The 16,023-nt window shown below is 58.8% G+C and overlaps 1 protein-coding gene and 1 pseudogene across 1 annotated transcript in view; one reads left to right on the forward strand and one right to left on the reverse strand.

Annotated features, from left to right (window-relative positions):
- The window catches only part of LOC117978808 (speedy protein E18-like), a 142,431-nt gene that overhangs the window by 34,188 nt on the left and 92,220 nt on the right, over positions 1-16,023 (forward strand). The gene's annotated exons all lie outside the window — the stretch shown is intronic.
- Positions 1-16,023, reverse strand: part of LOC117978807 (SH2B adapter protein 2-like) — a 52,117-nt pseudogene that overhangs the window by 2,828 nt on the left and 33,266 nt on the right.

Here is a 16,023-nt window from a genome sequence, read left to right on the forward strand (position 1 = left end):
GGATTTGGTGTTCACTACGTGTGTATTTTTCAATACACATATTACCCCTTTAGATAAAGCCCAATTCATCCACACCTACTCTCCCAAAGGCCCCCACAGGGGCTCAATCATTGAAGGCGCTTGCTGGTGAGGGGCTCCTAGGGCCCACCACTCTCCTCAGCCGTCACCCTCACCCAGGCCCCACAGCAGTCCCTGCACCATTGCTGAAGGCCACCACGAGCCAGACGGTATCGCTGGTGCTGGCAAGCCCATCGAAGACACAGCGCGGCTGCTCCAGGGAGAAGGTGGTGGCTGTGACCTTCCCTTCCAGGTCCCAAGCTGTTATCTGTGGTGTGTAGGGCACCAGCTCTGTGGCCACGGGGGACAAAAGGTGAGCCACGGATATGGGCGTGGGGGTCCCTGGGGCTGCCTCTCCCAATCGGAGGGGGGCAGGCGCCAGGGTCTAATCACTCCAGCAGGGCCCCCAGGCCCTTGGGTCTGGCTGCAGCCACAAAGTCCCTATTCATGTCCCAGTGCAGACACCACTGCTCCAGCCTTCCGTGGTCACCTGGTCTAACACAACCCCCGTCCCTGCCTGTCACACTCTGACTCTCAGGAGCTCCTGACCCCACCCGGCAGGGTGCTGGAAGGTGATGCCCTCTCCTCCTCCCTCAAGGCTATGTGAGGTCCAGGCTGCCCTCCCTGTACCTACAGCAGGTCCCCAGAAAAGAGCAGCAGACACTCGGCCTGGCCTCAGCCTCTGTCCTCCGCTGCAGAAGCAGAGTCCAGTGTGGCGCCTGGCCTCCTGCCGCCTGGTCAGGGCCCCGTCCACCCCCGGGGCGCATGGTGCCACTCACCTTGCGGCCCTGGGCGTTGTCTGGAAGGTAGCACTGGCGGGGAAACCCTCTGGCAGTGAACGGCTTTCCGGGATTGGGGTGCTCAGGGCCCTGCGGTAGGAACAGACACCAGGATAGGGTGCTCCGAGAGCCCGCACAGGGACAGGCCCCTGCACAGCTCCAGCTCCTCCCCCGCTCCGAGATGCCAACCCCAAATGTTCCTGAATTTCCCTCTGAGCTGTGGAGCAGGGGAAAGGCTCATGGTTCAACAAGACAAAAAGATGCCTCCATCCACCACAGGTGGACCTTGGCTGGCAGCCAGTGCCCGCTGCCTGCTGCCCCCTGTTATCTTCCCACCCTGCCCCAGGCCCTACGATCCCCCTTGGCTCAAGACAGGAGACCGAAAGGGCTAGGGCCTGTCTGAGTCTCCTCTGGGACTCTGGGGCCTTGTGCCTGGACTCCTGACACCCACACGCCTGGCCCTGCCACTCCCAACCCAAGGTTCCTCGACGCACACCCTGCTGTGGCCCCGCTTCTCCAGCCCCTCCGCAGGGTTCCTCCCACTGAACTACCTGCCCTTCTGCCCAGAACAAGTCCAGCTAAGATGGCTCCTCCTCTAGGAAGGCTTCCTTGGTTCAGGAAAGAGTGGAGGGCCAGCCTTTTGCTGCCACAGCCCTAAGAGCTTGCCCTAAGCCCCGGCACTGCCTCCCCATTCCCGGCCCTCCATGGCCCTGGCCTTAGGGGACCTGGGGGCCTGAGCTTGGCCACATGGGCATCCTCAGCCTTGATCCAGGGGCAGACTGCTGGGACGTGGGTGGGGTGGGAAGAGGAGTGGCCAGGAGTGGGGGACTCAAGAAGGCCCCTCACCTGGATGCCATGGGGAATGCTGTAAACTATGAGGATGGTTCCGCAGTCCTTGTGGCCGGGGAGCGACATCTGGAACCGTAATACCTCCATCTTTCCCTGGGGCTGGGTCCCCGTCTTCTCTCCATAGATGGTTTTGCAGGAGGGACACTGCAGACTTCCATCCTGAGAGAGGCAGACGCAACCCACTGAGCTGGCAGTCTGAGAACACCCAAGACCGTCACCTCCACCGTCAGATGGTAAAGAGCCCCGGGAATGGGCTGGCCACCATCCCAGGGAGTTGCTGGCAGCCTCCTGCCCGGAAACTGGCTTCCAACAGCTTCCCTGGAAAGCTTTGTTTTGCACCAGCAACTCATGCCATTTTCGTTAAGGGACATGCTATCAGGAGACAGGTGGCGAGTGGGAAAACTCGGATCCTGAGCAGAAATCTCCACGGGTGAATCGCATTTGCAGTCGGATAGACAGCCTTGCAGTGTCTGATCTGCGGAGCTGGGCCCTGGCTGCCCAGGACGGCAGACACTAGGGAAGGCCGAGCCAGGCTCCGATGCGCCACATGACTCGGTTCTCTAAGCCTCTAAACTCTGCCCATCCCGCCTGAAGGCCGATGCAGGGAGAGCAGCTGGGGGTCGGTCTGGGCGCGGCTCTTCATGTGTAGGCTACCGTGGGGCCCAGGATCAGCCCTGCCTCAAGGCCTGGCTCCCACCTCCCAGTGGGGTGACCGTGGGCACAGCCCCTGCTCTGAGCCTCTCCCTCATGAGCACTGTGCTGACTGCACAGGGATGCTGTAAGGAAGAAGGGTGACAGTGTCTGCGGTGCTTACAAGTGGCCGAGGGGGAGGCGGTGCCCTGAGGCTCAGAGAAGCCCAGAATCTTCTCAGGCCTGGCTGGAGGGGTGGAGGGAACCAGCCGCCCTGGTACTCCTTTCTAAAGTGTGGGGCAGACCTAGAAGAGTAGGGCAGGCCTAGGAGAGCCGGCCAGGCCTTTAGAAAGGTCTTCAAGCTGGCCCCACGCCCAGCACCATCTTTTGCAGAGGTGCCCATTCCTACAGCCACACCCGGAACCCTCCCGCCCCTGCAGGGGACAGCTCAGAACTGTGGGGGCGGGCCACCCGCCTCCGCCCCGGGCCAGTGGGGGCACCTTATTGCCGTTGCAGTACATGGCCAGGAGGCACAGCAGGTGGAAGGTGTGGCTGCACTTGGTGAGGCGGCCCACAGCCAGGGGCCCGATTGCCTTGCTGTCAGTCACATCGCTGTATCCAGACGCTGCGGACAGCTTCTCCATGCAGATGATGCAGTCCTGGAGGAGACCAAACACGGGTCATGCTTGCCAACAGTGGGCTGGGCTGACGTGGGCCAGTCTTGGAAAAAGAGGCTTTCATGTGCTGAAATGCTGGAAGTGCAGTCAAAGTCAATTCCGAGGCCAGGCGCAGTGGCTCAGGCCTGTAATCCCAGCACTCTGGGAGGCTGATCACTTGAGGTCAGGAATTTGAGGCCAGCCTGGCCAACACGGGAAAACCCCATCTCTACTAAGAATACAAAAATTAGCTGGGCGTGTTGGCAGGCGCCTATAATCCCAGCTACTCGGGAGGCTGAGGCAAGAGAATCGCTTGAACTCAGGGGGCAGAGGTTGCAGAGCTGAGATTGTGCCACTGCACTCCAGCCTGGGCGACAGAGCAAGACTCCGTCTCAGAAAAAAAAAAAAAAGTCCATTCCACAGGCTGGAGACACAGGTGAGTCACCGGGACCTGTGCCCTTGAAGGGCTTACCAGCAGCACAGGCCCGACATGACAGCAGAAGCCACCAAATGGGGAGGACGGACAGGGCAGGATCCTGGGGGAGGCCCTCGGAGTGGGGTCTTACAAGGGAGACAGGAATTGCCAGATGGACAAGCACAGAGTGGGCACCCGGAAGAGGGAGGAGGGCGTTCTGAACGAGGAGCCAGTGCATGGGCACTAAAGCTGGCAGGGGGTGGGCTGGGAGCAGGAGATGAGACAGGATCAGGGAGAGGCGCGCCCTCGGGGTCTGGCTGCCACACTCAGGGGCTTGGGGCTGTGTGTGAGTTGGGGGTCCTGCTGGGGGTTCCAGGCAGGGAGTGCTCCCATGATCCAAGCTGCGTGCTGGCTGTGCAGATGGCAGCTTGGAGAGGAGGAGCCTAGGGTGAAACGGCCCAGTCACACCAGATGGACACCAGGGCCGAGACAGAGCTGAGCGCTGGGCAGGCGGGAACGTGGCAAGGGCTTGTGGAAGGGGTGGGACACATGAGGAGGACGTTCAGGCTCCTTTCCAAACCTTTACTTACCAGATTTTTCTCATGGACTCAACAGACTGGAGAAAGAGACAAGTGAAGAGTCCCTGGGTACTGGGGCTCCTGGCCTTCCACCCGCCCCCAAGTATCTGAAGATCTCTGGGTACTGGTACTCCCGGCTGTTCACCCACCCCCTCCCCCAACAGTATCTCCAGGGCTCCCAGCTAAAATCAGGGGAAAGTGGTGCTGCAGCCCCCAAAACGTGGCTCAGCAGAGGTTCAGGTTCTATGGAAGCGCAACAGGAGTCTGATTGGTCCTGTTCATTACAGGAGGTCAGGAGGACAGGGCTGCAGTGAGCTGTGATCACGCCACTGCACTGAGCCTGGGCGACAGTGTGCACCCATCTTTAAGAATAAAAAAATTATAAGAACCTTGACCAGCTCTCCCAATAGCCGGGGGGCAGGACAGCCACCTGGACGAGGCCACCTCACTTCTACACCAGCATCCGCAAGGTGGAGAGTGGGGCAGGCTGGCCCATCCCTTGTCTCTGGAATTCCTGCTCCCAGGATGGCCATCAGGCTATGGAGAGGCCAGGGCCGGGAGAGGAGGGGCTTTGCTCAGGACCACAGCTCCTTAAGTGCAAAGCTCAGACCATAACGATGTGGGTCTCGGGAGACTGGGAGATGAAACCAAAGGGGCTGGAGCAAGGCCCTGGCACCCAGAGGCATCTGGGAAGCACCCTTCAAGCAAGATGGGGCGGATGTCCTTTCCATGTGGAGTTGTTTCCAAACAGAACCAAAGGCAGCCAAGGTCCCAAGACACAAACCTCATCTGGGGGCACTTTCAGCTCTTCCGTGTAGTTTTTTATGACCTGCTCTGGCTCTGGCTCTGGCTTCGGGGTCGCTCCTAGAAGAGAGAAGTACATAAGCAGCGTCCTGAGGAGCACAGGCTGGAGAGGAGACCAGAGGGCAAGGAAGGCAAGGGAGAGGTCTAAGCTGCCAGGAGGAAATGCGAGAGGGGCCCAGACAGGGAGACCAGTGTGCGCGACGGGAGAGCTCAGCGCCAGGCACAGAGCCCCGAGCTACGTCGGGCAAAGCCTTCCCCAGTCCCACCGTCCGGGGACCCGGCTCAGCCCCAGGAGCCATGGAGGATACAGAAGAGCAGAAACAGCAGCACAGTCTCCTGGGAGCCGCATCCCCGCGCACATTGAGTGAGGAAACCGACCCCGGCGCTTCTGAGGCTGCGCGGAAGAGTCAGCCGCTTCGGGCACAAACTACTCCAGGGGGCGTTGTGGCAGCACGATTTGATTCAACTTGCATTACCCTGACATGAACATCGCAGGGACAAGGAAGTCTGGGGTCCAGCATGTACAGGCAGCTGCACACACGCCGACCGCCACACAGACACTGTCCCGGGAAACGCCTGCCACTGACTGGGAAGGTCTGTCACGTGCAGACTAGCTCCTAAGTCCAGCGACTCTGGGGAGGGGCCAAGACGTGGCAGGAGCCCACCCTGACGGCCTCACTCGCTGTCTGTGCACACGTGCACGAAGCTGGAGGGAGAAGGGCTGCATCTCCATAAACACCGAACCCCACATCCAGTAAAGCCTCTCCTACGGACAAGAGGCTCCCCGAGCTGGTGAGGATCGGCGCGGCCCGGGGCGTTCTCTAGGTAGTGGGAGTAGCAGAACCACAGAAGCCGGCAGCCAAGCCCGTGCGGGGGTGAAAGAGGGACGGGGAGCCCAGTGCCACCCGTGGAGGCGCTCCTGACAGGGGCTCCACCCCAAGGTCATGGTGGGGCTGTGGTCGTCCCAGACTCCAGGACCAGAAGGGGCTCTGGTTTGAATCCAAGCTCACGGCCTTCAGGGGCTGCAGAGAATTCTAAGCCTGAGGGCTCACAACTGCACCTGCTGAACTCCCTTTACACCAAAAAGGGCCAGGGAGGGGACAGTTTGGCAGGGAGGTGGCGTGGTGGGGCGGAGGCTGGAGTCGGCACGGTTTGTTTAATTCTAGTTCTCTTGCTGTGAATGAATCATGCCACCTCTGAGCCTCGGTTCCCCGATCTCAAACGGGAAAGACGAATAAGTAACCAAGCTGGAATTGCTGTTATGGCATGGCTGCTGTGACCTGGAGGGAAACTGCTGGCAAGACCACACCCCCCAACCCCCATCCACACACCCCACACCTCCACCCACACCCCCCACACCTACAGACACCACACCTACACACACACCACACCCCAATCCACACCCACACCCCCCACACACACCCAACTCCACCCACACCCCCCACACCTACAGACACCACACCTGCACACACACCACACACCCCAATCCACACCCACACCCCACACACACACCCAACTCCACCCACACCCCCCACACCTAGACACCACACCTACACACACACCACACACCCCAATCCACACCCACATCCCCCACCCACACCCAACTCCACCCACACCCCCCACACCTACAGACACCATACCAACACACACACCACACACCCCAATCCACACCCCCCCCACACACACCCAACTCCACCCACATCCCCCACACCTAGACACCACACCTACACACACACACCACATATCCCAATCCACACCCACACCCCCCACACACACCCAACTCCACCCACACCCCCCACACCTACAGACACACCTACACACACCACATACCCACACCCCACACACCCCCACCTCCACCCACACCCCCCACACCTACAGACACCACACCTACACACACACCACACACCCCAATCCACACCCACACCCCCCCCACACACACCCAACTCCACCCACACCCCCCCACACCTACAGACACCACACCTACACACACACCTACACACACCACACCCCAATCCACACCCACACCCCCCACACACCCAACTCCACCCACACCCCCACCTCCACACACCCCCACATACCCCACACCTCCATATCCCACACACCTCACATACCCACCTCCACACATCCCACACCACACACCAACTCCACCCACACCCCTCACAACTCCACACACCCCACACTCCACACACACCACACCTCCACACCCCCACACCTCCACACCCCCACACCTGCACACACCACACACCTCCACACACCATCTCCACATACCCCACACCTCCACACCCCACTCCTCATATCACACCTACACACACCCCACACCTCCACATACCCACACCTGCACACACCACATACCACACACCCCACACTTGCACATACCCACACACCTGCACACTTCCACACACCTGCCCACCCCAACATCTCCACATACCCCACACCTGTACACACCCCACACCTCCACACACCCACCTCCACACACCACACACCTCCACACACCTCACACCCCACCTCACACACCCCCACCTCACACACCCCACACACTTCTACACACCTCACCCCTCCACACAACTCACACCTCCATACACCTCACACACCCACCTCCATACACCCCATACCTCCACACACCCCACACACCCCACACCTCCACACACCTCACACACCCCACACCTCACACACCCACCTCCACACACCCATACAGACTGCCCGAACCCAAATCCTGTCACGGTGGCGAGAACGCCAGACCAGAACGATGGCCCCCAGCTCAGGGTCACCCTCCGTGTGGCTGGAATGCCCTACTCAGGCTGAGGGGGGCCTTTTCCTTTGGAAAAGCCTGCCAACTCCAGAGCCATCTCCGGGTGAGCCTGGGCCTCGCCTCTGCCCAGCCCTGGTGAGGCCGGGCACAGCATCCCACCCCCGCCCACCCACCCCAGCCCTTGCAGCTTTTCAGAACAGAAGGGAGCTTTCCATTAGCCACGTGTCTCAGAAGGGGCCAGCCAGGTGACCCACCAAGAGCGTGTCCTTCCCAGGTAAACACGAGTGCCACAGAAGGTTGCCAGCCCGGGCTGCCAACGAGTCTGGCTCCTCCCCCAGGGCAAGGGAAGGGCAGGGCATGCAGAGCCCTGGGCTGGGGGCAGGAGCTCAAGGCCCACCCCTTCCTGAGCCCACCTCCTCGCCTGTGGGCTGGAGGTCGGACACGATCGGAAGCCACCCTTGCCGCATGCCAGGTGCTTCGAGTATTTCCTAGACCTCGCCAAGCCCCTCTGCTAAGCGGAGGCTCCGAGAGGACCTGCTGAGATGACAGACACTGAGGGCCAGCAGGGCCACGGCCACCCTCCCTGCCCGCCACCACGCCCACTCCAGAGTGTCTGGACTGGCCACAGTCCACACTTCCACAGCCCAGGGGTGGAAGCAGGGCCAGCACCCGCTTGGGAAAGGTTCAGAACTTGACCATCACAGGCTGCTCCGAGCAGGTCTTGCTGTAACTCCCTGGACCTGCTGTGGTCCTAAAGCCCCTTCTTCTGTGGCCATGCAACGAGCAGGGCAGGGGTCACCGAGGGACCCCTCTCAAGCAGCCCACGTAGTGGTCACACAGGGCTGGGGGTCAGGGCAGCAGACCTGGGCCGCTGTCTGGGGGCCTTTCCCGAGACACATGCTGGCCCCGGCGGAAGGGACGGTTGTCCCCGCATCCTGAGCCGGGCGCCGCCTCTCACCCACAACTTGTTGCTTACAAAAATCACAAAGTCCTCAAGAACAAGCCCCCTCATGCCAGCTGTGACTGGAGGAGAGGAGCTGAACTCTGGGGCTGCGGTGGAAAGTCAGCTTCCAGGGGTCGCCTCTGCTGCCGAGCGGGGGCAGGGAGAAGGGCCACTGAGCCCCTTCCCCCGGGGATTCAGGGAGCAGAGAGAAGGAAGAGGGTCTGTGCAGAAGAGTCAGAGGCAGCGAGGCTGGAAGGAGGCTTAGCAAAGGCCAGAGAGTTTTTGGGAACAAGAATTACCTTTCACGGACATTTTCCTCAATCTCTTAACTGAGCCGTGACTTTTGGAAGCCAGACGGGAGGCGGGAGGGCTGGTGGGCTGGGGTGCGCGGCTAAGACACACGGGGAGTCCAATGGCTGACATCAGAACACTCGTCATGCCTGCACGGGTGTGAGAGCAGACACGCAGAGAGGGAGAGACATTAGAAGACTCATTCGGCATGTGACGCCAACAAACCCTGCTCAGGCCAAGGATGTGACACCATCAATGGCCACGGGGACGCACAGGTCTCCCTGGGGAATGTGGCCTCTGGGGGCTTCCAGGACTACCCAGGCCAGGAATCAGAGGGTGGGGCAGCCTGGCTCATGGTAGCCCTGGCCCCAAAGCCCACAGGTTTCTATAGGAGCAACAGACAAGCCCGTGCCCTCAGTGTGCAGGTGGGCACCGGGGCAGGACCCGTGACGTCAGGAGAGCAGAGGGCGGAGGACGCCACTCCAGGAAGCCGCCCAGGGCATGGGGTCTCCTGGGTGGGGCTGGCTCCAAGGGCTCAGCTTCCCCAGGAGGCCCTGGGCCCTCCTGGCTTGGAGTTACTAGGCCTCCAGCCTCCACTGGGCGCTGTGTGTGCTCCATGCCCCTCCTGGCTGATCTGGGTGCCACGGCCTTCAGCGACAGCGCTGGGGTAGGCGGGCAGGAACGCAGCCCCTGGGCCTGCTCCCACACTGCAGCATCCCCATACTGTGAGGGCTGGGCTGCAGCAACGCCCCAGGCTGTGGCTCTGGCGCCCTCGGGCAAGGGTGGGCCTGTGGCCAGCAGCTATGCTGGGACAGACCGGCCACTCTTTCCAGAGCTCACCACTGCCGGATGCCTGCAGGGAACCCCACACTTGCCCTGGGGGACTCTCCTCTGACACTGCTTCCTTCGTGCTCCCTGATGACCCAGCGCTTCCTGGGACACAGCGTGTCCTGCTGGACGAACCCGTTCCTGCCACACCCTCGGCCTACCCCACTTTCCATAGTGCCAGCTCCCCGGTCCTCCCTGTCATCGGTCAGTTAGGTCAAAAGCACCTCCTCTCCTGAGAAAGGGGAAGCCCAGAGCTTCTTAGCCATCCCTTAAGGTGGCTTCCAGGGTCTGCAGAACCTGGCTCAGGAGCTGGGCACAGCCGGCTGCCAGGGGAGTTGGTAGAGATCCCAGTCCTCCTGGACCCCACTCCCCATCCAGGAACAGATGGCGTGACTCAGGGGTGAAGGCCAGGCCAGGCCAGCCACTGCGCCCCCACTAGAAGAACAAAGCTTCTCAACCCGGCACATGTGCCTGGCTGTGGGGACAGAAGCGGAGACCAGCCACCAGCCTGGGCAGCAGAGCCGAGGTGGGCAGGGTGAGTTGCAGTGGCCGCTCAGCAGGAGACACCAAATCGTGCATCAGAGGACAGAGGTTTGAGCCCGGCAGTTCAATGCCCCCAACATCCCAAGCTTGTTCCTGGGCTCAAATGCAGTTCCTGTGGGAACTGAATGTCGGGTGGAGAGAAGGACAAGCGGGTGCGGGTGGCAGAGAGATGGGAGAGGACAGGGACAGGTGCAGTTTTCCTCAAGAGAACCTGGTGCCTCTGCGCTGCCCACGTCGTCTGGGAGGACCAAAGGCCAGGACACGTCTCCCTACCCAGGGTTCTCCGGCAACACTGCCTCGGCGGGCAGGCCTTCCCTGAACACTGCCTGATGGGGCCTGTCCCTCCAAGCCTCCCGCCCCACCCTGCTGGACTCCTGCTTTGCACTCCCCTCTGTTTCTATGGACTGTCTTCCCTCAGCACGAGTTCCATGAGGTCCCACCCGTAGCTGCATCTCCAGCACCCCGCTGGGGCAGTGCCTGATCCCTGGGAAGCCTGCAGCCCTCTGTGTTTGCTGAGGAATGAAGACATCCTTGGGCCACCACCAGCCCCCAGGAGGCCGCATGAGTGACACACGTGTCCTTTTCAATGCAGGACCCACTCCCCTGAATTCAAGTCACAAACACACAAGTTTCAACCCAGAAGCCTGGAGAGGAGGAGGGCTAGGGACAGCCCCCCAAACTCCTGACAGCCCCCAAATCACCTGAATAACTCGGAGGGCCACAGCCTTTTTCTCCACCCATCTGGGAGGATTCCCGCTGTCAGAGCCCTGAAGAGTGAAGCCCCCACTCACTGATTCTCACTTCCAATTTGCAGACACCCCTCCTTCTGACACCCAGGGCCAGGGCTGAGATCCAAGCTTCTCCTCTGTGCGCTCTGACCTCCCCAGCCTGGGTTCGAGCCCAGTGCCAGCCCTCACCAGCTGAGCAGTCCTGGGCAGGCTGCTGACACCCATCCCTGCCCCAGGCAGCAGTGTGAGCTGTGGATGGACCGCTGCTGTGACCAGGTGAGGGGTGGAGACCCTGGCCCCAGCCTCACAGTCCCTGCCCCCACCCGATAGAGGGACTGGGCTATGCCACAGCCAGGGGAGCTGTCACCTGGAGGCACTGTCACCTGGAAGCAGTGCCTCCAGCACTCAGTCCTTCCAAAGCATGACCTCCTGGTTATAAACCTCCCTGCAAAAACCCTGTGCGCAAACGCTCGTCTCCGCAGCCGGGCATGGTATAATTCCTCAACCCACAAGCACACCAGGGTGACAGGACACTGCTCTCCAGCTCTGGCTCCGGGGTGCTGGCCAGGCTCCTCTCATTCCCTGCTCCCCTAGACAATGCTCCCCCAGTAGGTACCAACACTGGGCCTTGAACTGGGGGAGGCAGGAGTCTACACAGCCTCCAGGCTCTCCTATTTCCTTAGGCCTGAACCAGCTTCCCGAATCTATTTCCCCACAAGTAAAATGGATGTTAAAATACCTGCTTTAGCTCCAGGATTGCTCTGAGAGCAACGGGGACAGACAACAGGATGGACAATTTGGGACACAGCCTGGACAGGACCTTCAGCCTCAAGAGCAGAGGAAGGGGGCAGGTGCTAACTCCACACCCGGGGCACTCAGATCTGTGTCATGGCCTCAGAGGTCACTCACTGTCAGGCCTGGCCACGAAGGCTTGCGAGAGCCCCAGAGCTGGAAGGAGCTGGGCCATGAGGAACCGTGTGGGGGCCCCGTCTGTTTACCCACAACCTGTCTCCAATGCCACCACGGCCGCACATGCACACATGGTACACTGTGATTTCCCTACGGCGCCGCACGGTGACTTCAGTGGGCAGGGACTTTCTGGCCAGTGTGTCTTGCTCATTCTGTCTCCCCTGCCCCACTCCAGCTCCTCTCCCTCCTGCCCCCACCTCTCTGGCTGCTCCTTCATTTTCTCTTCAGTCCCGCCCACGGTCTCTGTGGCACACACACTCCCACGAGGGGTCAGGGACACCCCATTCCACCCAAGACTGCTCCTCTGAGGCCCACAGCCAAATCCCACTGCCCCGAAACAGCTCCAACGGCCACTCCACAGCCATCACCCCCTCCCAACCTCACCCTAGACTCAGCAGCACTGAACCGTCATAGGCAAGAAGGCCCGGGGCTGTGTCTCAGCTCTGCCAAGGGCTGGCAGAGAATTTTTAAATTCTCCGAGCCTCAGTTTCCTCTAATGAAAATGGGAACAAAAGCCTCCACCTCAGTGATTTAAGGACGAAATGAATTCACACATGCCAAGCCCCAGGCTGCTCCTCAGTTGTGACTGGCTGCACTCCAGCAGGCCTCAGTCTACCCCCAATCCCCCCTCACAACCCCCCGCCTGACGGCTCATGCCTCTGAATGTTTCAAGCCAAACCTCCCCCTCCACTCCACTGCCTCAAAGCTGGTCAGGCCTTGGCTGGTGCCCCCAGGTCTGAGGTCAGGCTCTGCACCAGCCGCCCTGCCTCCAGGCCTGTCCCCTCTCAGCCACTACCACAGCGACTCCCCTAAAACACCAACTCATTATTGAATTCCGCCACATCACCCTGTGAACAACGATGGCGCCATCCACCTCCTTACATACCTCGCAATCTCCAGAAGTTAGAAAATAACCTCAGCTGGGCGTGGCAGCTCATGACTGGAATCCCAGCGCTTTGGGAGGCCAAGGCATGAAGACGGCTTGAGCCTGGGAGTTCAAGACCAGCCTGGGCAACATAGTGAGACCCTGTCTCTACAAAAAATAAAAAACTTCCCTGGTATGGTGGCATGTGTCTGTAATCCCAGCTACTCAGGAGGCTGAGGCAGAAGGATCGCTTCAGCCCAGGGGTTGGAGGCTGCAGCGAGCTATGACTACACCACTGCACACCAGCCTGGGGAACAGAGCAAGATCCTGTCTCTTATAACAAGAAAAAAAAAATGGCCAGTCACGGTGGCTCATGACTGTAATCCCAGCACTTTGGGAGGCTGAGGTGGATGGATCACTTGAGGTCAGGAGTTCAAGACCAGACTGGTCAACATGGCGAAACCCCATCTCTACTAAAAATACAAAAATTGCCCGGGCATGGTGGCATGCACCTGTAATCCCAGCTAATCGGGAGGCTGAGGCAGGAGAATTGCTTGAACCTGGGAGGCAGAGGTTGCAGTGAGCCGAGATCCCACCCCTGCACTCCAGCCCGGGCGAGAGAGACTCCATCTCAAAAAAAGAAAAAAGAAAAAAAATCCTGCCACCTGTGGAGCTTCTGAAAACCCTGCTAGCCAGGCTGCTAAAACAGAATGGGTGTGGGGGCCAGCAGTAGGTGTTTTTAAGGATCCTTAAGGTGAAAGGATTGCTTGAGCCCAGGAGTTCAAGACTTCAGTGAGCTGGGTTAGCGCCACTGCACTCCAGCCTGGGTGACACAGTGAGACTCTTGTCTCACAAAAAACCAAACCAAACCCAAAACAGTTCCAAGATGTAAGATGTATGGTTAGTACAGCAAAAGATCTGGTTGGACCCAAAAGGTGCCTCTTATTCAAGATGTAAGAGTAACTACAGCCGAAATAGATCTATTAATTCCCCAGAGGGCCCCTTTAAGGAAATGTTTAAAGTATTTCAGGACAGGAAAGTGACTATTTAAATATAATGCAATTCAATGCAAAAGTGTTAAAGGATGTGAAAAGGTCTGCACCCGAGCGCCCACCGTCATCAGGCCCCACGTCCCCAGAGAGCAAAAGGAGGGGCACCTGGGCTCACTCTTGGGTGACACCATCACCAGAAAGAGGCACTGCTCCCCCAGGGAGCCCCTTTGGCTCTCCCTGAGGATCCAGAGGGTGACAAGGCCCCACATCACAATTTCCTCCCCACCAAGTCCCGCAGGGCACAGACTGCTCTGCAGCCCGAGGGCAGGCACCTACCTGCGAGCGCCTGCTGGACTCTGCTGGGCTTTGGCATCTGCACGGGCACAGTGGCAGGGACGCTCCCCGGGCTGCTCAAGGGACCGCTGGGGAGGGAGGCACTGGGGGAGAAAAGAGCAGAGCTTACTGCACACCGCTGACTTATTGGAAACGAGAGCTCGAGAAACACTGTGTCATGGCCAAGTGGGAGTCACTGAGGCGCCTTCGCGCTTTTACGCTCCTTGGGTGCCTGTGTGGAGGCCTTTGGTTTTGTTTTCCTGGGCAATTCAGAGAGACTCAGGAGGGGTGTGGTGGCTCACACCGGTAATCCCAGCACTTTGGGAGGATGAGGTGGGAGGATCACTTGAGGCCAGAAGTTTGAGACCAGCCTGGGCAACATAGTGAGACTCCATCTCCAAAAAAAATTTTAAAAGTCTGCCAAGTGTGGTGGTGCGCACCTGTACTTGGGAGGCTGAAGCAGGAGGATGGCTTGAACCCAGGAGGTTGAGGCTGCAGTGAGCCACGACCACATCACTGCAGTCCAGCCTGGGCGACAGAGTGAGACCCTGTCTCAAAAAAAAAAAAAAAAAAAAAAGACTCTGAAAACAATCATTTCATACCTGTTGTGAAAAAAGAAAATAAAAAGAAAAAAAAGATATTTTACACTCACTAGTGTCATCAAAATGCAGGCTTTCAGGCCAGGCGTGGTGGCTCACGCCTGATATCCCAGCACTTTGGGAGGCCGAGGCAGGTGGATCACAAGGTCAGGAGATTGATACCATCCTAACACGGTGAAACCCCATCTCTACTAAAAATACAAAAAATTAGCTGGGCATGCTGGCACACAGCTGTAGTCCCAGCTATTCAGCAGGCTGAGGCAGGAGAATCACTTGAACCCAGGAGGTGGAGGTTGCTGAAACCGTACCACTGCACTCCAGCCTGGACAACAGAGCAAGACTCCGTCTCAAAAAAAAAAAAAAAAAATGGCTGGGTGCAGTGGCTCACGCCTATAATCTCAGCACTTTGGGAGGCCAAGGTGGGTGGATCGTGAGGTCAGGAGTTCAAGACCAGCCTGGCCAAGATGGCAAAATCCCGTCTCTACTAAAACTACAAAAATTAGCCAGGCGTGGTGGCAGGCGCCTGTAATCCCAGCTACTTGGGAGGCTGAGGCAGGAGAATCACTTGAACCTCGGGCAGCAGAGGTTGCAGTGAGCCGAGATCGCACCACTGCACTCCAGCCTGGGTAACAGAGAGAAACTCAGTCTCAAAAAAAAAAAAAAAAAAAAAAAAAAAAAAAAAAAAAAAAAAAAAAGCAGGTTCTCATAGCACCTGTTTAGAGGAGAAAAAACCTGGCAGACACCACTTTAGCAAATGATCATGACCTTCATCACCAGTAAAAGACAGGTCAGTATCATAAATCCCACGATAGGATGCTCTGGGAGGGATGCAACACCATTTTGGGGGAATTTAATGTCAAAAATGCATTATCTAGCCTGGGCAACAATCAAGACCCCAACTCTAAAAAATAAAAAACTAGCCAGGTGTGGTGGCATGCACCTGTGGTCCCAGCTACTTGAGAGGCTGAGGCAGGAGGATCACTTGAGCCTGGGAGTTCAAGGCTGCAGTGAGCTATAGGCAAACACCAAAGAGACTGCTGAAGTCATCTTTGTACTCCAAGTGCCAAACACAAGCCTCGGCGCACAGAATTTCGGGAGGCATTTGGGGAATGAATCAGGGCTCTTCTCTCTAGCCCATGGCCTCATTTTCTGTTGGCCTCTTAATACCTTCAACACGTCTGAGGCCAAACGCATCTTCCTTCCTCATTCTCCTTTTCCCCCTGGATTTCCCCCAGGCGGCCAAGAGAAAAACCTCAGATTCTCAGTCCTCCGCAGCCCGCTCCCCCAGGCCTAGCAGCTGCCTGCCCTGCTCTCTCCTCACCTCTGAAGCCCCCTGCTAACACCTGGCCAGGACCCTTATGCCTCTCACTTTAATAAGTACCCCCTCCCTGCCGGGTGCAGTGGCTCACGCCTGT

Source organism: Pan paniscus, chromosome 6, assembly GCF_029289425.2.
Source record: "Pan paniscus chromosome 6, NHGRI_mPanPan1-v2.0_pri, whole genome shotgun sequence".
Classification (NCBI taxonomy): domain Eukaryota; kingdom Metazoa; phylum Chordata; class Mammalia; order Primates; family Hominidae; genus Pan; species Pan paniscus.